General features: G+C 38.3%; 1 protein-coding gene and 1 long non-coding RNA gene across 8 annotated transcripts in view; one reads left to right on the top strand and one right to left on the bottom strand.

The window, feature by feature from the left end:
• Positions 1-5,413: 5,413 nt before the first annotated feature.
• Positions 5,414-17,518, bottom strand: LOC113919584. Its single transcript, XR_003519055.1, has 3 exons — positions 16,656-17,518; positions 13,304-13,413; positions 5,414-5,586 (listed from the first exon to the last, which is right to left on the bottom strand). It is a non-coding gene; the product is annotated as an uncharacterized LOC113919584 (long non-coding RNA).
• C3H2orf88 (chromosome 3 C2orf88 homolog) overlaps positions 15,898-26,675 on the top strand; it is a 62,913-nt gene continuing 52,135 nt past the window's right edge. For 3 of the 7 annotated variants that reach the window (XM_027588947.2, XM_027588949.2, XM_027588946.2), the window contains exon 1: positions 15,898-15,995. The gene's annotated coding sequence lies outside the window, so the exon portion shown is untranslated. The remainder of the gene's footprint in view (positions 15,996-26,675) is intronic. The other 4 variants (XR_004819941.1, XM_027588952.2, XM_027588953.2 and 1 more) reach the window with 4 other exon arrangements.

The following is a 26,675-nucleotide window of genomic DNA, read 5'->3' on the forward strand; positions in this document are numbered from 1 at the left end:
TGGAATTACCAGGTTCACCATTGCAGAAAATACATTATTTTTTTAAAACTTGCAAGGCATAATTACTATTGTTTTATATCACCCATTGTTTATATAGGTTACCTACATATTTCACTTAGCATAATACACACTAGTCCCATCCACATTGTTGCAAATGGCAAGAATTCATTCTTTTTTTTTTTTTAAGATTTTATTTATTTATTTGACAGAGAGTGAAACACAGTGAGAAAGTGAACACAAGCAGGGGCAGAGGGAGAGGGAGAAGTGGGCTTCCCACAGAGCAGGGAGCCTGATGCAGGGCTCGATCCCAGGACCCTGGGACCACGACCTGAGCCGAAGGCAGACGCTTAATGACTGAGCCACACAGTCGCCCCAGATTTCATTCTTTTTGATCACTGGGTAATATTCCATTGTGTGTGTGTGTGTGTGTGTGTGTGTGTGTGTGTGTTTATATGTCACATCTTCTTTATTCATTCATCAGTTGATGGGCATTTGGGCTCTTTCCATAGTTTGGCTACTGGTGATAGTGCTGGTATAAACACTGGGGTGCATGTGCCCCTTTAAATCAGCATTTTTGTATCCTTTAGATAAATATCTAGTAGCGCAATTTCAGCTATTATATTTTAAAGTATTGGTCTCTCTTTTCTTTCTTTCTGAGACTCCAATTAGTTATATTAACTCTTCTTATTCTATCCTTTAAAAATATAACCCTCTTTCCTATATTCTATTTTATTACCTCCCAATGCTGCATTCTGGATATTTTCTCTTTATTTATCTTCTAGTGTACTAATTCTTTCTTTAGCTGTATGTGATCTACTGCTTAACCTACCCACAGATTTCTTAATTTGGAACACTGTATTTTTCAGTTCTAGAGGTTTTATTTGTTTCCTTTTAAATGTGATCTCAGTCTTTATAGGTTTTTCTTCCCCACAAACGTTTTCCTCCAAATTTGTCTTTATTTATTTAAACATAGTTTGGTCTTATAGTCTTTGGCTGATAATTCTGGTATCTAAAGGTTTGCACATCTGTTTCTTTTGTCTATTGCTTTTCCCAGTTCTCATTGGTAGTGTTTTGTTTATTAACTTGGTTATTTTGGGCTGCCTTGTGGCCATTGTACATCAAAAACTATTACAACATATTCTGAGATCTTTTTCCAGAGAAGTTTCAAATTGGTTTCTGTCAGATACCTAAAGATATTACTTTAATTATATTACCATATCAAGTCCATCTTAATCCATGTTCAAGACTTAAGGTCCCTGGGTGTACCTCAATGATGGAAATGTATACTATAATACCCCATAAGTGCTGGTTCATTTCTAGTTAACCCTTAGTCTCAGAATGTAACTTTTTGAGAGTCCAGCTTATTGTGGGAAGTGTCTAGTATTAGATTGCTCACCTTGTATGACCCTGGGCTTTTTTTTCTCATTTCCTCACTCAAATGAAGTTAGTAAAATGGAAGTTCAAATTTACTGGGATTGGCAAATATTTTCAGGCAAAAAGAGGGCTATGCATTGGCTTACCCCTTTAGGTTTCTCTGTTCCCTTCAGGCTTTACCTGGTAACTCCTTACAATCTTGTTGGCTCTTTGTTAATTTTAAGAAGATTTTTTATTTTTTTTATTTTTTTTTTTTAAAGATTTATTTATTTATTCATGAGAGAGAGAGAAGCAGAGGGAGAAGCAGGCTCCCAAGGAGCAGGGAGCCCGATGCGGGACTCGATCCCAGGACCCTGGGATCATGACCCGAGCCGAAGGCAGACGCTTAACCATCTGAGCCACCCAGGCGCCCTAAGAAGATTTTTTAAAGAAGAGTTTTTAAAATTACTTATCCAGTATATTTAGTTGTTTTCAACAGGACTCATTCAGATAAACAAATTTACTTAAAAAGAAAAAGAAGGAGGAGGAGGAAGAAATAAAAGGAGGAAGTTCCCCCTAAGAACCTTGTTTCTCAGTTCTAATTTTATTTTATTAAAGTCAGAGAATATAGACTATGTGTCAAGTCTTCAAAGGAGCAGTATATTAACATTTTTGTATGTATCCCTTGAAGTTTAAATAACATAGTACTACATTTCTTTAACCTAATGAGTTGAACCTCTGTATAAGGATTATCATTACAATTATTGCTGCCATCTTTCTTTTTACTCCAGCCTTTGTTGAAGCTACCACCTGTGTACAGGTATAACCTGACAACACATTGTCTCAGCTGTACTATCTCTTGCTTTCTACTCCAAGGCTCCTTTACCACCACTGCCTGGGACACCTGTAAGAACCTCTCACCATTGTGACACATGGATGAACCAAGTAGTGCAGGCAAATTAACAACCATGGGCAACCCTTGATCAATGATGCATAGGAGCTGAAAGATAAATATCCTTCTCTTCTATCCTTTGAGTAGATAATTCTAAGGTGCATTCTTTTTTATAGATTTTATTTATTTATTTGACGCAGAGAGAGAGAGAGAGCAGTAGAGGGAGAGGAAGAAGCAGACTCCCCAATTAGCAGGGAGCCCGATGAGAGACTCAATCCCAGGACCCTGGGATCATGACCTGAGCAGAAGGCAGATGCTTAACCAACTTAGCCCCCGAGGTAGCCCTCTAAGGTGCATTCTGCATGGCTCCTCAGAAGACCCTAGTGGATTGAGCCCTAGTTGCCCACCATTCTGATTGACTTGATAATGCAGTCTTAAATTGATTCCATTAAATTGGCTTTCCCTTCTACTCAGTGTCACTCTTGCCAGTCCCCTACTCCTGTTCTTTGGGATTCTTTCCAAAGTAACTACCTAAATACAAAACCTTGAGAGAAGCTAGGAAAAAACACCATGCTTTCTTCCTGAGTTTTGTTTCTTTTTCTCCTTTCCTTTCATTTATTGGATATCAAATTTGCTTCAGCTATTTTGAAAGTTACCCATTCTACTTTTGTTCTTCTGGCAGTTGCTTCTAAATTACTAAACTAGGGGAACTATCTAAGTTTATCAATATCCCAGTCTTTTTTCCAAACAAATAATCTTAATTGGTTCTTAACACACTTTCGTCTATATCCTACATCTATATACTCCAAGCTCCTATTTGTATGATTTAGAATTTCATTCCAGGTTCATATTGGTCAGATGGGTTTGTTTGTAGTAATTGCTCATTTAAACAATTAAAGTACACAATTCTTTTTTTTATTATGTTATGTTAGTCACCATACAGTAAAGTACACATTTCTTTACTCTTTCACACATATCTCACTGCCTGCTCCTGAATTTCTTTCTTTTATTTTCCCTGGAGTTTGACCTATAATAGCTATTTCAAAGAGGATATATGGTAAACTTTCTGTAATATTTATTTCTCCTCACATTTAAACTATAGTCTAGCTGGAAATAAGATTCTAGGTTTAAATGTATTTTCCTTCTGAACTTGAAGATATAGCTCCAATGTCTTCTAACTAGTATTGCTGTTAAAAAGTCTAATCCCTCTTTGATTCTTGATTTTGGAGGTGATTATTTCTATTTCCCTTTTTCTATTTTTATTTTTTCTTTTTGCTTCTGGAAGCCTTTGGAATTTTCTCTGTCTTTGAAATTGTTAAATTTTGTTGTAATTTGAGTTTGTTATCTTTATTTCAAAAATGCTCACATTCCTTAGAGATCGAATTAATTTTCCCTTTAAGCTCATCTTTATTTTTGGCACAATGGATTGCCTTGGTTAGTGACACTTACCTTGAACAAAAGCCTAAGCCCTGGTTTATGTTTCTCATAGGGTATGTGTGTTTGTGTGTGTGTGTATGTGTGTGTGTGTGTGTGTGCACGCACATGCATGTGTGCATGAGACAGAGAGAGAAGAGAAGAAAAAATGAGTGGAGAGGGGATGAGAAGACAAGGGAGAGAAGAAATGCATGTAGACTTTTTTTTTTTCAATATTCAGTTAGCCAATGCATGTATACCTTAATCTGGGTTCCACTATTCCTATTTTCCTTTTCAATGGTCCACTCCTTCCTTGGGGTATTCTCAATCCCTCCACTGGAGGCACTGTTCATGTCTCAGAGCAAATGGCTTAATTTTTCATTTCCTTTCCTGGTCAGGGAGTGAGGAATATAGGAAATGCACGGTAAGGCACTACCTCCCCCGACTTTCCACTCCAGCTAGATCCAGGCTCTATTCCTATTTTCATGTGGTTGCTCCCAGCAAATACTCTTGCCTTCTACCTCCATGAGATCAATGTAATGGGCAACGTTCTGGGTCTGGGAGGTTTATGCTCATGCAGCGTGTGTGTGTGTGTGTGTGTGTGTGTGTATGTTTATGTACAGCAAATGTCCCGTTGCAGAGTTCTGATTTCTGTACACACCTGCAAGCCTTCAGTGTTGGTCAAACTTTCAACTTTAAAAAGAAGAGGTATATTTTAGTTCTGACCCCAGTTTGGCTGACTGACTATGATTGCCACGCTGTTTTAGGTTCCCACAGGAGAGTGAGGGGGGAAAAAGCAATTTGCCCGCAGCACTATCTGCCTCAGTCCACATCTCAGTTGTGGCCCTCTGAGCCTCCCCTCCATCCTCACCATCATTTCACTCTATGTTGGGCTTACACTACTTTCTGATCCCTAAGGAGCCCTCACAATGTTGGTTTCCATTGCTGAGCATGGCTCTCCGTTTCATAAGTTTCTTCCTCCTTCTTCTGGCCTCTTCTGGTCCTTTCTGGCCCAGAGTTGAAGGTGAGCTGGGAGCCAGCAGCCCAGACTTAGTTTCCCATCTGGCAGAAATAGGTTTGCTTTATCCTTAAATTCTCATGTGGTTTCTTAATTCCGCATGGGTGTACGTAGGTGGATTGATTTTTTCCCCCAAGACACCTGATCTAGTCTACTATAAACAAATTCCAAAACTAGTTTGTAGTGGAAATAATGCCTCAAGCTGGAGAGAGGCAGTACAGCCTAGTGATTAAGTGTGTGGGATGTGGGGGTCAGATGACTGGGCTCAAATCCCAGCTCTTGAGGTACACTAATGGTATGACTGAATAACTTACTAAAGCTCTGTATAATTCTGTCTCCATTTCCTAATCTCTAAGTTGCAAGTGGCTAATGCAGATCTGTTCCCCCATTATCTTTCTTTACCAGGTAAGTAAGCTCTGCTATGGACCTTGCATTTCTTGTAGGTGGCAGTCAGGGGCAAGGGATAGTGGAGCTGAAATATAGTGGCCCTCTTAAAGAAAAACACAAAATTATAAATACAAAATTAGATATAGGGCCTCAGAAGAGGCCTATGCAAGTGAAAAGGACCCCTGAGATTCATTAGCTTTATGGCAAATTTCCTCTGCCACAGTGGGAATGGTACAGAAACTACTTTTGTGTTATTCTATACTATTATTGGGGCATACGTTTACTTAATATAGTCCCAGCAGATAGAAAGCATGCAATCAAGGTTATATTTTATTATTCTTAGAGGAAAAGACAGGGTCCTGTGTTGAAATAAGTGTGAAAACACTACACAGTCTTTCACACTTGGAAATTGATAATACATGTTAACCTACTGTAATTGTAGTATAATAATCCAGATGTACAGATAACTTGAGCCTTCTTCACTTTGCAGCTGATCTGGTCTTCTATCCATGCTAACCACCTGCTGCTTAGAAAAATGAAAATAAAAAATTTAAAAAAAAAGTCCAATCTAGTTTAAAGTTCCATCCAATATTTTAAACATAGTTGACCTTTGAACAACACAGGTTTGAACTGCATGGGTCCACTTATACACAGGTTTTGTTTTGTTTTCTTTACAATACAGTAGTATAAGTGTATTTTCTCTTCCTTACGATTTTCTTAGTAACATTTTATTTTCTCTAGCTTACTTTATTGTAAGAATACAGTATATAATACATAAAACATACAAAATATGTATTAATTGATTATGTTGTTAGTAAGGCTTCTGGTCAACAGTAGGCTATTAGTAGTTAAGTTTTGGGGGAGTCAAAAGTTACATGTGGAATTTCAACTGTGTAGGGGTTTGGTGTCCCTAAGCCCCATGTTGTTCAAGGGTCAACTGTAGTTCTTTTGGAAAGTACTTGGGTTCTCTTGCATAAAATACCCAGTCTCTTATCTATCCTCTTGCCTCCTCCAAGAAGGTCAGGTGTCTGAAATGAGATATATCATTATTATATTGAGAGGTATGTGGCTCATAAGACCTGAAGGAATGGGGGCAAAATAGGCTCCGGGCATTCCCAGTGCTCTACCTCTGTCTCCTTCACATGCTGGGCAACCTCTGTGCCTGAGGTTGTTGTTCCTTTTAGGCTTAGGCCAAGACACTTGTGGGACTCACTGATGGACTCAGCCTCCCTAGCTCCTGATGGTGCTAGCGACCAGTGCTTCTCAAACTTGAACAGGAATAAGGATCATCAGGACAGCTTGTTAAAACACAAATTCCTGGACCTCACCCCGAGAGATTCTGATTAAGTAGGTTTTAGGTACAGCCTGAGAATTTAAATTTTCGAAAAGCTCCTAGGTGGTGATGGTGCTGACACAGCCCATCGAGGGAGCACACTTTGAGTTAGCAAGGCTCCCCTTTGAAATCTGTGAAATCAGAGCTCTGCCTGAGAAGTCTACCCTGGAGCCAGGGTAGCCATACTTCTGGCTATGGCCACTTTGCCTGCATGGTGAAGATTGAAAAGATTCTCAGCCAGGAAATTTAACCTCTTAGTCTCCCTCTGTCTGATCATGCTGTCAACATGTTGCATCGGCTCCATGTCGCGGTGGGGTGGGGTGGGGGAGCAGCCCGAGAGAACTTTCTTCCAGTGTGGGGCAAGCGCTGCTCCTTTACCTTTGGTATTTCCCTGACATACTAAACACTCCTCCCCATCGTCAGGTCAAAGCCAGGAGAGCAGAGTGGTCCTCATGTCTGCTTTTCTCACTGTCTGCCTCTCTCCCCCCTTCATCTCCTTCACATTAATTACCAGGTCTGAGAAAGGAGGATGCTCATTCATTTCTCTTACACCATAATCCTCTCCTCAAAGTCCTTCAGCAGTTTCCCATCTCTCTCAGAATAAAAGCCCAAATCCTGATGCAGGCTCATAAGATCCTACATGGCCTGATCTCTTGGTTCCTCTCTGATCCCACAGCTCTAGCTTTCTTCTGTCTACTCCTGCACTTACTCTGGCTTCTTTAATGCCCCCTTGAGCCCCAGGGACACTGCCCCAGGGACTTTGTCACACCTATTAACAATATCTTGGGAACACAGTTTGGGAAACAGAGTAGGGAGTAGTTAAATGTCCCTCAAAATATAATGAGATACTGTCACTTTGTTAAACTGAAAAGTAAAAGACTCAAGTACTTTTAACTGTTTAACTTGATGACTTGCTTTTTCTCAAAAAGATTAGGTTTCATTAAAATTATGTGTTATCGTTAGCACCACTGTACTTGAAATTACATTAATCTAGAAAAGTACATTTGTTTTGTTATGTTAACCGCTTAAAGTAACAGAAGTTCTTTGGATTTCAATATTTTTCCAATGACATTTTTGAAAAGTGGGCTTATAAAAGTATTCAGAATGTTCCAAAATTTACACTGAGAAAGCATTATAGAATTTGGATGCCATCAGATAACTTGCTAGTGTCTTTGTAGACTTAATGGTATTATATTTGGGGAGTTCATTTTGCTACAATTTGGAAAGCATTTGTTTTCAGTTTTGTACAATAATTCTAAAAAATTTGATATTCATATTCTCTCACCATACAATGACCAGAAGTTATTGAAAATCTTGTCTAATTCTGAATCTACATTTCACTTGCCTTATTTAGAAATAAATCAATAGAATTTACCTTAAAACATTTTTATATGAGTCCTGGTATCTGGGTAGGCTTTGGTCTATTGTATACAATCTCATTTCACGTGCATACATTATAAAAAGAAATAAAATTTTTGAGTGCCTATAAAAAAAAACTAAGTTTCTTAAGCAGAAGCCAAGTACTTGTAAGAGTAAAGGCACTGTCATCAAAGCAATTTGAAACTGTTAAGACCTCAACCACAAGGAGATACCATCTCACTGTCAAAATGGCTGAAATCAAAAACACAAGAAACAAGTGTTGGTGAGGATGTAGAGGAAAAGGAACCCTTGTGCACTGTTGGTGGGAATGGAAACTGGTGGAGACACTGTGGGAAACAGTGTGGAGTTTCCTCGAAAAGTTAAAAAAAAAGAAATACCATACAATCCAGTAATTCCACTTCTGGGCATTTAAGGATACAAAAGGATATGAAAAGATTAATTCGAAAAAGATACGTATGCACCCTTATGCTTATTGCAGTATTATTTACAATAGCCAAGATATGGAAGCAACCTGGGCATGTATTGATAGACGAATGAATGAATAAAGAAGATGTGGTTTGCATAGACAATGGAATATTATTCAGCCATAAAAAAAAAAAAAACGAACTCTTGTCACTTGCAACAAAATGGATGGACCTGGAGGGTATTATGCTAAGTGAAATAAGTCAGTCAGAGAAAGACGAATACCATATGATTTCACTTATATGCAGGATCTAAAAAACAAAACAAATGAGCAAACAAACACACAGATACTTAAATACAGAGAACAAACTAGTGGTTGCCAGAGGGGAGAAGGGTGGGGAGGATGGGTGAAATAGGTGAAGGGGATTAAGAGGTTGAAAAATATTAAGACCTGAGTCTTAGAGCTAGAAAAAACTAGGGTTGAAACTTGGTTTGGCCCCTTACTTGCTACGTGACACTGGGAAAATTAGCCTTTCTAGTCTCTAAAAATGAGTATAGGCAGTCCTCACTTTGCACAGTTCCAACATGTACATATTTCAGTTAGCATGGTTTAGTTAAATAGCACCAGTTTCCCAAAACACAGTTCAAACATCAGTTACCACACACAGTAACTGTGAGTAATTGCATAAAATACACACTTTGTTACTAGCATTTCAGTTTCAAATCGCTGTGTAAATAATAGATGCACATCCCAGTCAATAACCAATCACATCACTGCTTTCAAAGTCTGTCCTAGATGGGCACAGTGATTCAGCTCAGGCACAGACCGCAAAGCCTGGAGTTGTGTTGCCTCCTTGGCCCCCAGTGATAAACACATGTGACATTTTATAAAAATCACTAACCAAAAGAAGAAATTGGCCAAAAGGATGAAATGCGGCAAAGAAATGAAAAGCGGTGATGCTGGAAATGAACTTGAAACCAAACATAAATGGAATGACTGTGGGACTATTGCCATCGCTGCCACTGGAGAGACCTTAGACCTGAAACCAGAGACACTTAGTGAAGGCTGCCTTAGCAACAAATGAGGAAAGTAATTATGAAGAGAAAGAGCAAGATGTCCCAGAGGAAGTGATGCTGGCAAGAAACTTCGCACTACAGGAAGTCTCAGAGATATTGCATGATGTTGATAAAGGATAAAATACGATAAGCTGATCCAGACTGAGAAAGGAATATGTCCATTTGCCAAAGAATAGAAAAGATGCTGGCTCTCTACTGTAAGATACATGATGGGAGGAAGGAGGCTGGAGCTGTTCAGACTTCTCTTGATGAGTGTTTATAACTTCGTGTTTATAACTCAGTCTCAATAAGAAATAAAACACTTTAGTTCTGTGCGTTTCTAATGTTTTAAATTACAGTATGCTAATTTACTAATTTTATGATTTTTAGATTTCCTTATATATTTAGAATCTAACAATAGGAGAATTTTTAAAGTTTTGACAAAACCTTTTAAAGTTATGGACCATTGTCATTTTTCCAGTTGACTATTAGAATCTCTGGACACTTTCAGCCTGCACAGTCATTTTTATAGCCCTGTATTAGCTACCCTGCAAAGGAAAGACTGCCTGCATAATAAAAGAATGTACCTTATAGGGTTTGGGGGCAGATTACATGAAACACTGCATGGCAAGCACTACCTATGTGGTCTGGTCTGCATTAGGCTCTAAATGAATGTTGTCTATTTTATGAGATGATTCTTGTAGGAATTTTGAGGACTTATAGTTATGTATGACTTATTTTTAAATTATACGTGGATGCTTTATTATTGTTGGAGATGTTTCTAAAAATATATTCCAAACTAACTACCTAAGCATTTTCTCCAGAAGAATTTGTGATAGCTATTCGCTCTTCCAAAACATCCACAAAACTTAGGAGTTATTCATGGAAGGGAAACAAGACATTTATGAGCACGTTCATTAGAAAAAGTTTCAAAAGGATTCAAATCCGTTACAAATAAGATGTTACTGTTTCATTTCCTTATTTTATTTTTGCCTCTCCCTGAGTTTTCCCTTTAAAAATAAAAAGTGTCAAATTCCTTTAAAAGATGCCTTTAGATGCATTCTTATGAATGAATATTCTCTGAAGCTCTTTTGGGGAATTACTCGTGGAAGTGCCTACAATGATTACAGAAAGGGGGACTTTTCAAAGGAATCAGCACAAGGTTGATGGGGGTCTTAGGACCCGAGAAAAGCCCTGTAAACAAAGAGGAAGTAATTAGGTACCTGTTATTTAACTGCTGGTCACATATTAAAAATAAAGGCTGAAAATACCCAAGGAATGATTTTTATTGGTTACATGATCATGTGCCTTGTAGTGGAGGAAAGCTCTTAAGATACTGCCCGGGTGAGTGAGCATTTTTGGAGGGGCAACTTGTGAGGGTTTTTTTGGGTGGGGGAGCAATTTGTGAGTTTTGATGCTCTTGAAAAACAAGACATTTGCTAGAGAATCTAGGTGGGCTACTGAACCGATTGACAAACTAAGTGTGGTTTGTATCACCTCTTGTTGCAAGGGAGAAGTAATACGTGTTCGACCCTTAAAATGGTTAACTGCTTGTGAACAGATGTTCTTAAAGAAGCAGTTGAGCTAAGACTGCAACCTAGTGGTGAGTTTGTAACTGGGAAAAAGGGGCTGCGTTCATTGTAGGCCATTGAGAAAGATGGATGGCATTGGAATTCAAAGTGAGAATGACCTCAAAGGAGAAGTGTGCTTGTGCCCCTTACGGGAAGAATTGATCTCCAAATCCTGTTGTACGTGGGCTGAACATGGAGAAAGGATGACTGAAATCGGCCCTCTGATGCTGTTCATCGTATGTAGCATTTTCTATGTTCTCTGAAGCTTCTGCTCACTTCTCTGTTTGTCTCTTTAAAGATGAAGTAAAACCTTGCCAAGCCTGCTCTAGCTTATCTGCTCACACCAGTTGGACTCATTTCTTTTATTTGTTTAATCAGTTCCATCTTAGGGTGACTTTAACTTGCTTTTGTTTTTGTGTTTGAAGCAATTCAAATCATACTATTTCTTACTCCAAGTAAATTTTTCATGTAACATGATTCTAAGTATTATTCTCATCAGTCTTTGACTCAACAATAATGTTCAGTTTTTTACAGTTTGATGTAGCTTTCATTTCTTAGAAATGCTTATTACTATTGTATTGACAGCTATTTCATATTATATTGTATTAACATGGAAAATGTATTGACAGAGCCACACTCAGGCTTTGCTCTTATTAAGATGATCACTTCGCCTACACAAAATATAGAATATCCAAGAGATGTCTCTGTATAAGAATTTGAGTCTTTTAATTATTGTGTATCTTCATTTCATTTTTAAAGTCTACTTGTATCTTAAGTTTCCTCATTTCTCATCAATCTTTTTAAAGCATATACTTAAAAATTAATGTTTTTTTTTTATTTTCATCATCAGATCATCCTTGTCCCCTAGTACTTTAATTTTTAGTTAGCTTATATTACCTTTCTTTTTACGGAGTTTTATTTTACCTGCAAAACTTCACCTGTCATTTTTTTTTCTTTATTTGCTCCTCCCAAATCTTTTTTCTCTGACAAAGCTTGGTATTTGGGTATGAAGACTGGTTATTCTGTAGGTAATAAAATCAGTCTTGTGCTTTCATGAAGGTTATCAAAATATAATACTATTAGCTTTCAAATTCTTTCTCCACGTCAGGTCTTCCGCATTTAATTCAAATGCATTTTCCAGAAAAATGTCTTAATTCTTTCAAGTTTATATGCTCCTAAATGTTGGGAGTACATGAATCCATAGCATTGCCAAATGCAGATAACCCATGATTACAAGACTCACTGTAGTAGGCTGACTATAGGAAGCCCATCTCTGTCAGTAAAATAATGGCCTCTACATAATTCAGAGGATTTGTTGTTTGTCCTCCAGTGTCGCCCTAATGAAACAGTTTTGGATTTTCTTGTACTCTTTAAAACAGCTTTCTACAAAGTACAAATTTGGACTTGATTTAAATGCGATGAACCAAGAAATCAGCTACTCTGTAATCAATACAGAAATCAATGCTGTAATAGTGAATTATCTGAGAGAGCTTCCTCTTTTCCTAGCACTCATTTGGGATGTGTCCTGGGAAATCTGTGACACAAGATCATGGTGGTTAACATGGTACTCTAAAGGCAATTTCTACTAAAATAAACGTTTGTGGAACAAAATGCTTTTCTGTAAATCATTGAGCAAAATACTGAGGGAACTAAAATTAATCCCTCCTCCCCCATACACTTAGTTATATTTTGGAAGGAGGAGGTAAAATAATGAAACAACACGGCACGTCTCAGAGCTATAGATTTTCAACAAATTACTTCTATAAAGCTATGAAATATATACGAGGAGATATTTTTGAAGACCCTCAAAATCTTTTAAAACATAATAATGTCATTAATAATTCAGATTTATTAATTACTCCAGAAGTAATGTATTGAAAATGAGGGTACATTGTATACTGGAAAGTATCATCATATAGTTAAAATTTTATTAACGGAAAATCATGTTGTATAAATATGTATAAAAATACTATAGTAAACTGAAAGCATCTTTGCAGTTTCCTTTAAGAAAAAGCCTAATCCTTGAATAATTCCTTGACTCTTGTATATGAGAGAAACTCACAAGGTTTATTTTTCAGGTCTCAAAGAGCTATTTTGTCTGGAATCCTAAATACATCTAAAAGAAATGTAAGGAATACTGTTTTATTTTATGTCCTTCTCTAACAAAAAAAAATCTTTAGTTGGTGATTAATATTATTTAGAGTCCATAATAAAAGCTCCTGGATACAGACTTGTTTAAGGGCATAGCACAATAGAGTAAGTTACAAAACTAGGACTTTAGGTGAGGGAAGACAAAGCAAACAGAATTTGGCCCACAAATTCACAGATTTGGAGAGGGCAGGAGTGGTAGGAAAAAGGGCGGGGGAAGGAGGTGGTTTTAACTTAAATGATAGACAGAACTAAATGACATGAAAAGAACTGTCATGCTCTTAAAAAAAAAAAAAAAAACTTTATAGGCTTAAATAGATGATAGGTGGCTGGAAAGAGAATATACCCACTCACGGTCCTGAAGTTTCTGATGTATTTGCGTATTTGGCTGAGGACATCCAGGCGTGGTGGAAACCAGCTGTCCACATAGTTCAGCAAGTCTCAGAGCAGCTTCCCTTGGCTACCAGAGCCCCCAAAAGAGAGATATACAACTGTTAATACTAGCTGCAAAAGGTAAGACTTTTAGGTCCGGGAAGCTTTATCTTGTCCTGTATTTTTTAACACCAGGGACATACATCACTATTTAGGAAGAACTTGGACAATATTTGCCTTTATTGGAAAAAACAATTAAGATATCTAGGACTCTCTGGTTCTCTAGCCTAACTCAGCAGCAAGCTCACTGAGAAGAAAAAGCAGAATGAATGCCCAGATATCCATGAGTGGTGTCCTGACTCCAGCTTTCTGGGGTTTCGGTAAGTCTGTTTCCCCCCAAATACTCTTTCCTCCTTCAACCCCCATATCCCCAGATCACTACCCAGAGCAATACATTGATGGGATATAGAGACGTGAATAATGAATTTATGGACAAGAAATCTTGGACAAGCTCCATACTTGCACAGATTTGAGAGGGGTGGTAAATCTTAGCGCTCTCTAAATGTAGCTCTTATACTACTACAGAGTAAAAATTCATGTGGAAAAAAAGCACTATAAAATTTATTTGCCCCTTATGATCTGCAAGAAGGTGATTCAAAATGGGGTAAACTATTTCCTAGCAAATTCTCTCAGTCACATTTTCTCCCTCCTTACCTATTATAATGTTTGGGATAACACTGGATGGAATAAGTCAGAAATGAGTTCCAGTCACAGCCACCATTTCTGTTTGTACTTGCTATTCAAAGTGTGGTATGTGGACCAGTAAAATTAGTCTCATGTGGGGACTTGTTAAAAATGTAGACTCTTAGTCTTCATCCTATACCTACTAAATTAGAATCTGCATTTTAAAAAGACCCCTGGGTAATTCACAGCATATTATGTTTTGAGAAACACAACTTTAGGTAACTTTGGGCTGGTTACTGAATGAAACTCTCCCCTTCTTCGTTTCGCTTCAGTCAACAGTGTAGAAAATTTAAAACTGGAAGGAACCTATTATAAGGATTAGTGGTTTAGAGCATGAATTCTGGAGCTAGTGTCTGAGTTTGATTCCCAACTCTGCCACTTACTGTGTGACCTTGGACAAGTTATATAGCTTCCCTGCACCCCAATTTCCTCATTGATAAAATAGGGATTATAATCATATCTACTTCATGAAGTTGTTGTGAATAATTGCACTTAACAAATGGAAGTATTTAGATTAGTGCTTAGTACAGAGTAAGCATGATACAAGTATCAATTCTTATTATGACTTAAGATTCTTGATTAACTCCCATTCTAGAACAATGGAGATGCCAATTGACTAGTTTTTGAAAGATACTAGTGAGAGCTTTCTATTAGTGTAAGTTTGAAGAAGTGAGGAAAGCTCCATGGAGGAAGTGGGGATTTAGAATAGTTTTAGGGGATGACTAAATTTGATTAGAGACAAAAATCATTAAGGGCATTCCAGGTGAAACAGGCTTAGAGGCAGGAGTAAATATTTAGAGACAAACAGAGGAAAGCAGGGAATCATGGCTACTGGGTGCCAGGAATTTTGAAGAAGGCATGGGGTGACTAGAGCAGAAGGCTTGTTAGGCAGTTGAGGGGCTAAGATTGGATCTTCTTAATTCTAGACTGAAAATTGGGGGAGAGAGAGAGAGAGAAAGAGAGAGAGAGAACTGGCAAATAGAATAAAGTGATGCGGGAAAACATTAATAGGAAGGCTCAGAGGGAGAGAGAACAAAAGACATAAGCAAGATTGGTTATTAGACATAGAGAAAATATAGGGGAGGAGGCAATTATAGCTCCGGAATTTTAATCTAAAGGACCAGGAAGGTGAAGGCACTTTTAACAAAAATGAGAATATTAGTAGCATGCTGCTTTGAGGAAAAGATAGGTTTGTTTTTGGAAGTGTTGAGTACAAGTGATGGGAATACAGCCAATAAATGATTAGGCAGATGTAGTAGAAAGAGCTCCATTTGGAAAAAGGGACAATTATACTTTTACCTTTTATTTTTGTATTACTGAGCACATTAATACCATCAATACAAAAGTAAAACCTTAGAATTCTAGAATGATATTTTTGTTTTCTTTATACGTTTCAAATTCAATACATAAGTTTAAGTTAAATGAATTGCAGTATTGGTTTTTTGTAAATCAATATGAAAACTTAGAAGACAATGAGTCTCAGATCCATTATCCATTATGCTGATCCTTGGATAACATTTATGCTGGCCTCAAAGGAATTAAGAACAAATGAAATATGTAGCTCTCAGACTTTTCTAGACACTCCTAGACTTAGAAGGCAAAGATCTTCATCTTTTTGTTCAGGAAATAGACTGGCACAATTCAGTGTCCATGAGACTACCAGTGGTCATCAATAATGTTGACCAGAGTCTCTTGCCTTTAGTGAAACAGGAGCAGAAAAATTGATTGGGAGGTGGCTGGTATGTTATCATAATACTGATCATTGGGTGAAAAGTGCATTTGTGAGCAAATCTAGTACTGCCTAGCAACTGTTTCTAGGTAAAGGGGACCTGGGAACCAGCTGTGGTTGCCTTCCAGGAGCCATCAGCCTGTTTCTACACACTTCATAAGATATCTGTTTTGGATTATTTGGATTCTAGTTTTAAGGTATAGTTTTCCTTAGCAAACTCTTAATACTAAATATTTTGCTTTTTAGTGATTGACACAATAAACCTAATATTACTACTTTTTGTCCCTCGCTAAATATAACTACATAGAGGTTTAACCATAAAGGAATAAATGTGTCTGAAGTCAGGAGCTTCTGTATTTTACTTTTCTCTATTTTTTGGTTTTTGGAGGGTTTTTTTTTTATTGAAATTGACTTGAATCTATACATTAAGTTGGGGAGAACTGACATCTTTATAATAATCTTATTGTATATATAATATGTATGTATGTATAATAAAGACATGATATATGTCTTTATTTATAATTAATGTCTAGTAAAGTTTATAATTTTTTTCTCATGAAGATCTTTTGCTATATTTATTCTTAAGTTCTTCACTTTTTTATTAGCATATAATGTATTATTTGTTTCAGGGGTACAGGTCTGTGATTCATCAGTCTTACACAATTCACAGCGCTCACCATAGCACATAGCCTCCCCAGTGTCCATCACCCAGCCACCCCATCCCTCCCACCCCCCTCCTGTATTTTAAAAACTGTTTGTGTCCATTCCTTTTAGGCCTGCCACATTCTTAAGTGGTCTAAGACCATACCCAGATTTACACCCTTTTCTGAGAGCATAAGATGTGGTATTAAACATACCCCAGAATCTTCAAACTTTTAACTCTCCTCCTGGAAAATCCATCTGTGGTCTTCTTGCACAGGCACTCCTCTCCTTCCACTGCTGATCATGATTTATGTTCTTGCCCCTGGCCTTTGCAGCAGATGTAGCTCAGCTAATAGCAGCGAGGTGGGAATTTCCAGAGGAACTGGGGATTATGCCAGAACTTGATGAGGGGCAAACAGGCTATACTAGTGAGTAGAAGTCTCTCCAGGGAGAAGAGTACTCAGAAAACTGAGAGGAATATAATAAGTACCATAGATTCATTCTGGTTGAGTACTTCCTGACACACCTGAGAAGTTCAGCCCCTCTGATTCTGTCCAAGCTGCTCATTCTCAGAGTCTGCATATACTTCCCAAAGTAGATACTTGCGTTCGGTCAACCACACATTCATTCTTTTATCCCCATGGCTGCTGGGAAGCCTCACCCCCTTTCCTTGCTCATTTTCTTCCTGCTCTCCAGCCTCTTCCCTCCATTCCACAGGATCCTTGAGAGCCCTTTCCCTTTGCAAACCCACTTCGCTCAATCCTTATTTTATGATGTGGGTGAAAACCCTGAGGACCTTACTTCATTTCCAGTACCCTCTCACAGAGGCTGCTCTTTGTCTGCAACCAGAACCTCATTAACCAGAACCAGGCTGTCCTCCTCTTTAGCTGCCTACACCCCTTCCAGGCCTTTCTTATTTATTTTCATGAGAAGCCCCTCTACATTCAAGAGACAATGCAGCACTTGAGAACATGGGATTTAGATCTGGACTGTGTTTTGGGTTGTTGGGTAGGTTACCCGACCTTTCTGACCCTCTACTTCTACATCTGGAGAAAGAGCATCAGAATCTCATTGGGAAGGTTCTCACAAACCTTTACTGACTACCATGTGCCAGGCATTTTTCTAAGTACTGAAAAAAACAATTCCTGCCCTCGTGAAGCTTGTAGTCTCATGAGGCAATAAGTCCTTAAACAAGTAAATATATATTGATTACAAAATCTCATATGAAAGGAATCAGAGGGTCGCTGTGACAGGTTTCATTGGAAGTATGACTCAGATGGTGGAGAGAGGTATGGAGGGAAGACCCAAGGAGGTAGCCTGTAGAGGGAGAATGGTGGGGTGAGTAAGCTTTAGGCAGTGGAGCAAGGGATGGCAAGGTGGTGGAGGAGCAACTTGATACCTCCCAGAGATGAAAAAGGACATTGTGAGCAGGAGCATGTCACAGAGTGTGGTTAGAGATATAGGCTGAGGACAGAATTTGTGGGACCTGAGTATGAAAGCCAGATGAAGGAATTTTAATTTCATTTTGAAGGCAGTGAGAAGCAGTGATTTTAAGCAGGGGTGTAACATGATGTATGCATTTAAAAGGTCTCTTTGAGGAGGGCAAGGGGTTGGGGGATGGGCAAAAGGGTGAAGGGAGCGGGAGATACACTTATGGATGAATGAGTCACAGGAATAAAAGGCATAGCATAGGGAATATAGTCAGTGGTGCTGTAATAAGTTGTATAGTGCCAGATGGGAGCTACTCTTGCAGTGAGCATAGCGGAACATAGAGACTTGTCAAATCACTATGTTGTACACCTGAGGCCAATGTAACATGGTGCATCAACTATACTTCACTTAAAAAAAAGACCTCTCTGAGGATGGCATTTGGAACATAGGATTTATGTAGTAAATGAAATTATATTCACGTGGGCCTCGCTCTCCAGTATTGAATGAGTATAGTATACCTGGGTCACAGTTTTTCTCTCTACCCCAAACTCCTGCTGCCCCCTTCAGTGAGCTCAGCCATCACTCCTACTTCAGAGCTCCCCACATCCACAACGCCCAGACAACTCTTTGGAGCTTCTCAAGAGCAGGGGCCACCCTGCTTGTGAAATCTTGTGTGTCAGTAAACTCCTCTGACCACAATTTAATAACCTCCTAGTTCCTGCCGCACCTATCTAGCTCTAGGGCTCCAGAGTGGTAGGAGATGAGGATGGAAAGGCTCTTCGGGCTAGGGCCATGTTGTGCAGGGTTGCTTTGAGGCTAAGGAATTTGAAAATTATCCTATAAGAAAAGAAAAGCCACTCTGAACATTGATCGTTTCCTAAACATGCCATGACACTTGCTGTTCCCTATGCTTGAAATGACCCCTCTTCTTGGGATCACCTTCGAGCTTCTAGTCATCCTGTGGAGTCTAGCAGTCTCTCATCTCTTCTAGGAAGGCTTCCTTGGAAGTAGAATGTAGCTAATCACATTACATATTGTGTATAACTCTTGGTGTTCTTATGTTGTGTAACCACATGCTGATTTTTGGTCTCCCTTCTAAGTCGGAACTCTCTGAGAGCAAGAACTTGTATTATTATTTCCTCGGTACCAGATGCAAAGGACTTCATTGTTTTTTGAGTTTTCAAGTTCCACTAAAAAATAGAGTACCCTAATAAAAAATTGGCAAATTGAAAGCCAAAGATTGGTAATTTCCTCATCTAACACCATGTTACTTTGCTAAAGTTTATCCACATACCTTTGCTCTAAAAATTGGCACCAAATTCTAAGAAAACATTCTATTTTCATTAGTTTTAATTTTTTGATCCAAATATCAAAATATTCATTAAATTTATCAAAATAAAAAGATTACATCGAAGTCTCATTCCTACCCATGCCTTTTCACCCTTTCCCTCCAGCTGCCATGGATTATTATGTCTATTAGTTTGTGTTTTGTACTCCCAGTGTTTCCTTATGCACGTATGCAAGTATGAGTGCACTGTTTGTGCGGCCCATCTTACATAGAAGAACCTAAAATATATACTGTTTTATTCTTTACTTTTTTAACATGAAAATTTATCCTAGAGATGTTTCTGAGTCAGTAATTGATAGAGATGTTCCTTGTTCTTTCTTGCAGAGGCATAGTTTTCTATTGTATAAATATCACATGATTTATTCAACCAGTCTGCTATTGCTGGATACTTGAGTTCCGATCTTTTAATTTTATAAACAATCCTGCAAGGGATATCCTTGCACAACTGTCATTTCATATTAGCACAAATAATGTATACATATATATGTTGTATGTGGTATCTGTATCTATCTATATCTATGTTGGGATTCCTGGAAATGAGATTATTGGGTCAAGACTAAATGCATCTGAAATTCTTTTTTTTTTAAGATTTATTTATTTGAGAGAGAGAGAGAATGAGAGATAGAGAGCACGAGAGGGAAGAGGGTCAGAGGGGGAAGCAGACTCCCCGCCGAGCAGGGAGCCCGATGCGGGACTCGATCCCGGGACTCCAGGATCATGACCTGAGCCGAAGGCAGTCGCTTAACCAACTGAGCCACCCAGGCGCCCGCATCTGAAATTCTGATAGATGTTTCCAGAAATGCCTTCCTGATGGCTATTCCATTCCCTACTCCTATCAGCGGTAATTCAAAGTGTCTGTTTCCCCATAGCCTCTCCAGCAGTGTGTTATAGGACTTTTCAGTTTTGCGAATCAGATAGTTGAGGAAATGTAATATTAATTGCATTTTTACTAGTAGAGTTTGGCACTGTTTCATATGTTTAGTGATTATTTGTATTGTTTTCCTGTGACCTATCCATTCGTATCCTTTGCCCACATTCATATAAGGTTTGTCTTTTTCTTTTATATATAAAGAGAGAGAGAGAATGTAAGTATTCAGTCTGTGCTACGAGTCACAAATGTCTTTCCTATTTTGTCATTTGTGTTTTGACTTTGTTGATGGCATATTTCTGACCTGCAGAAGTCTTTATTTTTTGTGTATTTACTTTTAACTGTCACCCTTTCTAGATTCTGAATCATAATTAGAAAGGTATTCCCAAGGTTAAAATAAAAATCACCTACTGTTTTCTAATAGCTCTACTGTTTCGTTTTTCTACATTTAAATCTTTGATCCATTTGGATCTGTCTGCTTATTCTGAAACATAGCATGAGTATGGAATATGCTTTACTTTTTTCCAACTTGCTCCCCAGTTTTTCCAACACAATTTATTGAAAAGACTATCTTTACTGTTTGATTTGGCATGCAGGCTTCATTTCATACTAAATTCCCATATGTTTCCAAGTCTATTTCTGGACTTTCTATTCTGCTCCATTAGTTTATCTTTTCATAAACCAATCCTGCATTTTTATTTTGTTTGTATAATTTTTATTTTAAATCCACTATACTTAACATCCAGTGTTATATTAGTTTCAGGTGTACAACATAGTGATTCAACAATTCTATACATTACATAGTGCTCATCATGATAAGTGTGCTCTTTAATTCCCTTAACCTATTTCACCCGACCCCCCATCCACCTCCCCTCTGATGGTTTGGTAACCATCAGTTTATTCTCTATAGTTAAGAGTCTGTTTTTGGTTTGTCTCTCTTCTCTTGTTGTTCATTTGTTTTCTTTCTTAAATTCCACATAGTGAAATCATATGGTGTTTGTCATTCTCTGACTTGTTTCACCTAACATTATACTCTCTAGCTCCATACATATCATTGCAAATGGCAAGCTTTCATTCTTTTTTATGGCCTAATAGTAGTTCATTGTGTATATATACAACACTTCCTTTATCCATTCACCGATCAGTGAACATTTGGGTTGCTTCCATATTTTGGCTACTATAAATAATGCTGCCATAAACACAAGGATGCATATATCTTTTCAAATGAGTATTTTTGTATTTTTTGGGTAAATACCTACTAGTGTGGTTACTGGATCATACGGTAGCTCTATTTGAAGATTTGAGGGACTGTCATAATGTTCTCCATCGTGGCTGTACCAGTTTACATTCCTTCTGCAGAGGATTCCTTTTTTTCCACATCCTTGCCAACACTTGTTGTTTCTTGTATTTTTGATTTTAGCTATTCTGGCACGTGTAAAGAGGTATCTCATTGTGGTTTTGATTTGCATTCCCCTAATGATTAGTAATGTGGAGCATCTTATCATGTGCCAGCCATCTGTGTGTCTTCTTTGGAGAAATGTCTGTTCATGTCTTCTGCCCATTTTTAATTGGATTATTTGCGTGTGTGTGTGTGCACGCGTACGTGCACACGTGCATGTGTGTGTTGAGTTGTATAACTTCTTTATATATTTTGGGTACTAACCCTTTATCAGATATGTCATTTGCAACTACTTTCTCCCATTCAGTAGGTTGTCTTTAGTTTCATTGATTGTTTCCTTCACTGTGCAGAAGCTTTTTATTTTGATGTAGTCCCAATAGTTTATATTTGCTTTTGTTTCCCTTGCCTCAGGGGACATATCTAGAAAAAATGTTGCTATTGCCAATGTCAGAGAAAATACTGCCTGTGCTCTCTTCTAGGATTTTTATGGTTTTAGATCTCATATTTAGGTCCTTAATCTATTTTGAGTTTATTTTTGTGTGTGGTGTAAGAAAGTGGTACTTTTGCACGTAGCTGTTCAGTTTTCCCAACACCATTTATTGAAGAGACTGTCTTTTACCCATTGTATATTCTTGCTTCCTTTATCAAAGATTAATTGACCATCTAATTATGGATTTATTTCTGGGTCCTCTATTCTGTTCTATTGATCTATGTGTCTATTTTTGTTTGGTACCATGCTGCTTTGATTACTACAGATTTGTAATATAACCTGAAATCTGGGAATGTGATACCTCCGGTTTTGTTTTGTTTTGTTTTGTTTTCAAGATCACTGTGGCTATTCAGGGTCTTTTGTGATTCCATACAAATTTTAGGGGCGATTGTTTGTTCTAGTTCTGTGAAAACTGCTGTTGGTCTTTTGATAAAAAGTATATTAGATCCATAGATTGTTTTGGGTAGTATGGACATTTTAACAATATTTGTTCTTCCATGGGGTGTCTGACTGGCTCGGTCAGTAGAACATGCAACTCTTGATCTCAGGGTTGTAGGTTCGAGCCACACACTGGGTGTAGAGATTACTTAAAAGTAAATTATTCTTTTAAAATTTTATTTTTAATTTTTTATTTTTATGTTAATCACCATACATTACATCATTAGTTTTTGATGTAGTGTTCCATGATTCATTGTTTGCATATAACACCCAGTGCTCCATACAGAACGTGCCCTCTTTAATACCCATCACCAGGCTAACCCATCCCCCCACCCCCCTCCCCTCTAGAACCCTCAGTTTGTTTCTCAGAGTCCATAGTCTCTCATGGTTCATCTCCGCCTCCGATTTCCTCCCCTTCATTTTTCCCCCTTGTTTTAAAGTCTATTTTGTCTGACATAAGTATTGCTACCCCAGCTTTCTTTTCACATCCATTTGTATGAAAAATGCTTCTCTATCCCTTCACTTTCAACCTTCAGGTGTCTTTAGGTCTGAAATGAGTCTCTTGTAGGCAGCATATAGAGGGGTTGGTATTTTATCCATCAGTCACCCTATGTTTTTGATTGGAGCATTTAGTCCATTTACACTCAAAGCAATTATTGATAACTATGTACATAGTGCCATTTTGTTACTTGTTTTGTGACTGTGTTTATAGTTCTTCTCTGTTCCTTTCTTATCTTATTCTCTTCTGTCACAATTAATTGGCTTTCTGTAGTGATATATTTGGATTCATTTCTTTTTATTTTTTTCATTTCTATGACTGGTTTTTGATTTGTGGTTACCATTTGGTTTGTATATAACATCTTCTGCATATAGCAGTCTATATTAAGTTGATGGTCACTTAAGTTTGAACTCATTCTTTTCTCCTCCACTCTCCATGTTTTAGGTATATGGTGTCATACTTTATTACCTCTTATTTTGTGATTCCCTTGACTGATTTTATGGGTATAAAAATATAAAAACTCCTTTAGAGATTCCTAGGTTTTTTTCCTGCTTATGGTCTTTCCTTTTCATTTAAAGAGTCCCCTTCAACGTTTCTTGTAGGGCTGGTTTGGTGGTCATGAGTTCTCTTAACTTTTGTTTGTCTGGGAAACTCTATCTCTCCTTCTATTCTGAATGATAGCCTTGTTGGATAGAGTATTTCTGGCTGCAGGATATTTTCCTTTCAGCACTTTGAATATATCATGCAACTCTCTTCTGGCCTGCAAAGTTTCTACTGAAAAATCAATTGATAGCCTTATGGGGCTTCCCTTGTATGTAACTGTTTTCTTTTCTCTTGTTGCTTTTAAAATTCTCTATCACTGGGGTGCCTGCGTGGCTCGGTCGTTAAGCATCTGCCTTTGGCTCAGGTCATGATTCCAGGGTCCTGGGATCGAGCCCCACATCGGGCTCCCTGCTCCGCGGGGAGTCTGCTTCTCCCTCTCCCACTCCCCCGCTTGTGTTCCCTCTCTCGCTGTGTCTCTATCTGTCAAAATAAATAAATAAAATCTTTAAAAAAATAAAATAAAATTCTCTATCACTTGCACTGGGTGTTATACTTAACTAATGAATCATTGAACACTACATCAAAAACTAATTATGTACTATACAGTGGCTAACTGAACATAATAAAAAAATATTAAAAACTAAACATTTAAGTATCAAAAAAAATTCTCTACCACTACTTTTGCCATTTTAATTATTATGTGTCTTAGTGTGGACCTCTTTGTGTTGATTTTGTTGGGGGCTCTCTGTGCCTCCTGGATCTGGATTTCTGTCTGCTTCCCTGTATTCAGGAAGTTTTCAGCTATTATTTCTTCAAATAAATTTTCTGCCCCCTTTTTTCTCACTTCTCCTTCTGGAACACCCATAATTTGAATGTTGTTACCCTTGATGGTGTCACTGAGTTCCCTAAATCTATTTTCTTTTTTTTTTTTCTCTCTCATCTGTTCAGTATGATTGCTTTCCATTACTCTGTCTTCCAGGTCGCTGATCCATTCTTCTGCTTCCTCTAGTCTACTATTTATTGCTACTAGAGTATTTTTAATTTCAGTTATTGAGTTCTTCATCTCTGATGGTCCTTTTTTGTTTTCTATCTCTTTGTTAAGGGTCTCACTGAGGTTCTCCACTTTTTTCTCAAGTCCCATGAGTATCTTTATGACTGTTACTTTAAATTCTCTATCAGGTGTATTAAGTAATATCTTATCTCTAATAAGAATCTCTGTTTCTTTAGCTATCTTGCTGTGATTTTGTTCTGTTCTTTCATTTGGGATATATTCCTCTGTCTCCTCCTGTTGTCTAATTCTCTGTGTCTGTTTCTCTGTGTTAGGAAAGTCAGCTATGTCTCCTGGTCTTGAAAGTAGTGGCCTTATGAAGAAGAGGTCTTGTAGTGCCCTGCAGTGCAGTGTCCCCTCTTTACCAGAACCTGGCACTTTAGGGGTATCTCCTATGTGTGCTGCATGTGCTCTAGTACTGTGGGTGATGTGCATTTGCCTTCAGTGCACTCATCAGCAATGGCTCTCTTTACCTGTTGCGGGCAGGGTTTGGTGCCTGTGTTGTTAGTGGGCCAATCTGGGGCTTTCCTGGGCTTCAGTTGAGTTAGACCAGGTATTTGCCAGAGATGCAGTAGCATCAAACTGCAGGTATGTTCCCTGTGTTGTCCTGAGAAGCTTTCATTGGTGAGTAGGGCTTGTAGTCAGACCAGCCAACTGCCCTCAGCCCACTGCTGGGCCACCAATCTGATGGTTGTGTGTGGACATCTTTTCCTCTCTCTGGGGCAGGAGTCACTTTGGAATCGTGCTGGCCCTTGTCAGGGCTGCTTACACACTACTAGGCTGGTGGCACTGTTTTGGACAGGCTGTGGCCAAGAGCATATTGGAAGGGTGGATTCGCAGAAGTTTGAGGGCACGGGACATGGGTTAATTAGCAAGGTTCACAAGGGTCTGCTGTGGGAGGGGACCTAGAATTGAAGCCTGTTTGGAGCTGGCATGACTGCGGGAGAACTCCGGGGCAGGGTATATTGATGGCTAGTTAGGCAGTGAGTGTCTCCTATGTTGGTGTTTATGCTGGGGTGCACAGGAGGGAAATGGCACCTGCCAGCTCTTTGTTCCTGAAGAAGTCTCCGAAAGATTCTTGTCCCTCCAGCACATTCTCTGAGATTAGTAAACACATCCCCCTCCTACCCTAGGTTTTATCAAACTGCTGCTTCTATGTTGTATCTCTGTGGGGCTGTTTGTTGTACTGTCTCTTTAAAGGAGGGGACTGAGTTTTTTCTTTCCTTCATGGCTCTTCCAAGCCAAGCCATTAATTTTTAAAGTTCCAGGCTTTAAGTCCTGCTGATTGTAAGAACTCACAAGAAATTTGGCCCCTCTGGTGTTCAAAGCCAAATGTTGTGGGGATTCCTGTGAGAATCTGTTTCTTTCCCCTCTCTGTGCCCATGGCTCCCTCCCTCCTGCAAATACTCGCTTGAGTCTGTTTAGCTCTGGACCAAATCTGTGCCCTTCCTACCCACTCCAATACAGTCTCTTCCCTCTATTTAGCTGTGGAGAGTTTGTTCTGCCATCTTCAGATTGTTTTCTGGGGTATTTACACTTATGTGAATGTTGTCTAGTTGTATCCATAGGACAAGGTGAACTCAGGGTCCTCCTAGTCCACCATCTTCCCCAGAAGTCTACACTTATAATTACTGATGCATAGTAATTTTAATTACTATAGCATGTTTTAGTATCTGGTAAGGGTAGTAAACTTATTGTTTTCTATCAGAATTTTCTGGGCTATTTTTCTTTGTTCACTAATTTTTTTTTCATGAGAACTTTAACATTGGTTTATCTAGTTCCAGAAAAGCATCTGTATTTTTGTTATAATTGTTCCTTGGTAATTTATAAGTATAACACACTGCTTTGTGATATTGAGTCTTCCTATCAAAGAACACAGTATATCTTTACATTTGTCCAAACTAACTTTTATATCCTTTGTATTAGAACAATTCTCTAGGTTCTGCGTATTTCTTAGTAAGTCTTGATTATTTTGGATTTTGTTGTTATTAAAATGGGGTTTACTTGTCCATCATTTCTAGGTCAATTTTGTACATATGTATATTCATTCTGTATGTTAATTAATTTCTCTTTATTAGTAAGTTCCTATTCTGCTGGATGCTGTCAGGCTGGGTCTGAGGACCTGGAGCGGGGGTCCCACAGGACCAGCCAAGAGGATCCTTGGCTTCACA

This window comes from Zalophus californianus, chromosome 3 (assembly GCF_009762305.2).
Source record: "Zalophus californianus isolate mZalCal1 chromosome 3, mZalCal1.pri.v2, whole genome shotgun sequence".
Lineage (NCBI taxonomy): Eukaryota > Metazoa > Chordata > Mammalia > Carnivora > Otariidae > Zalophus > Zalophus californianus.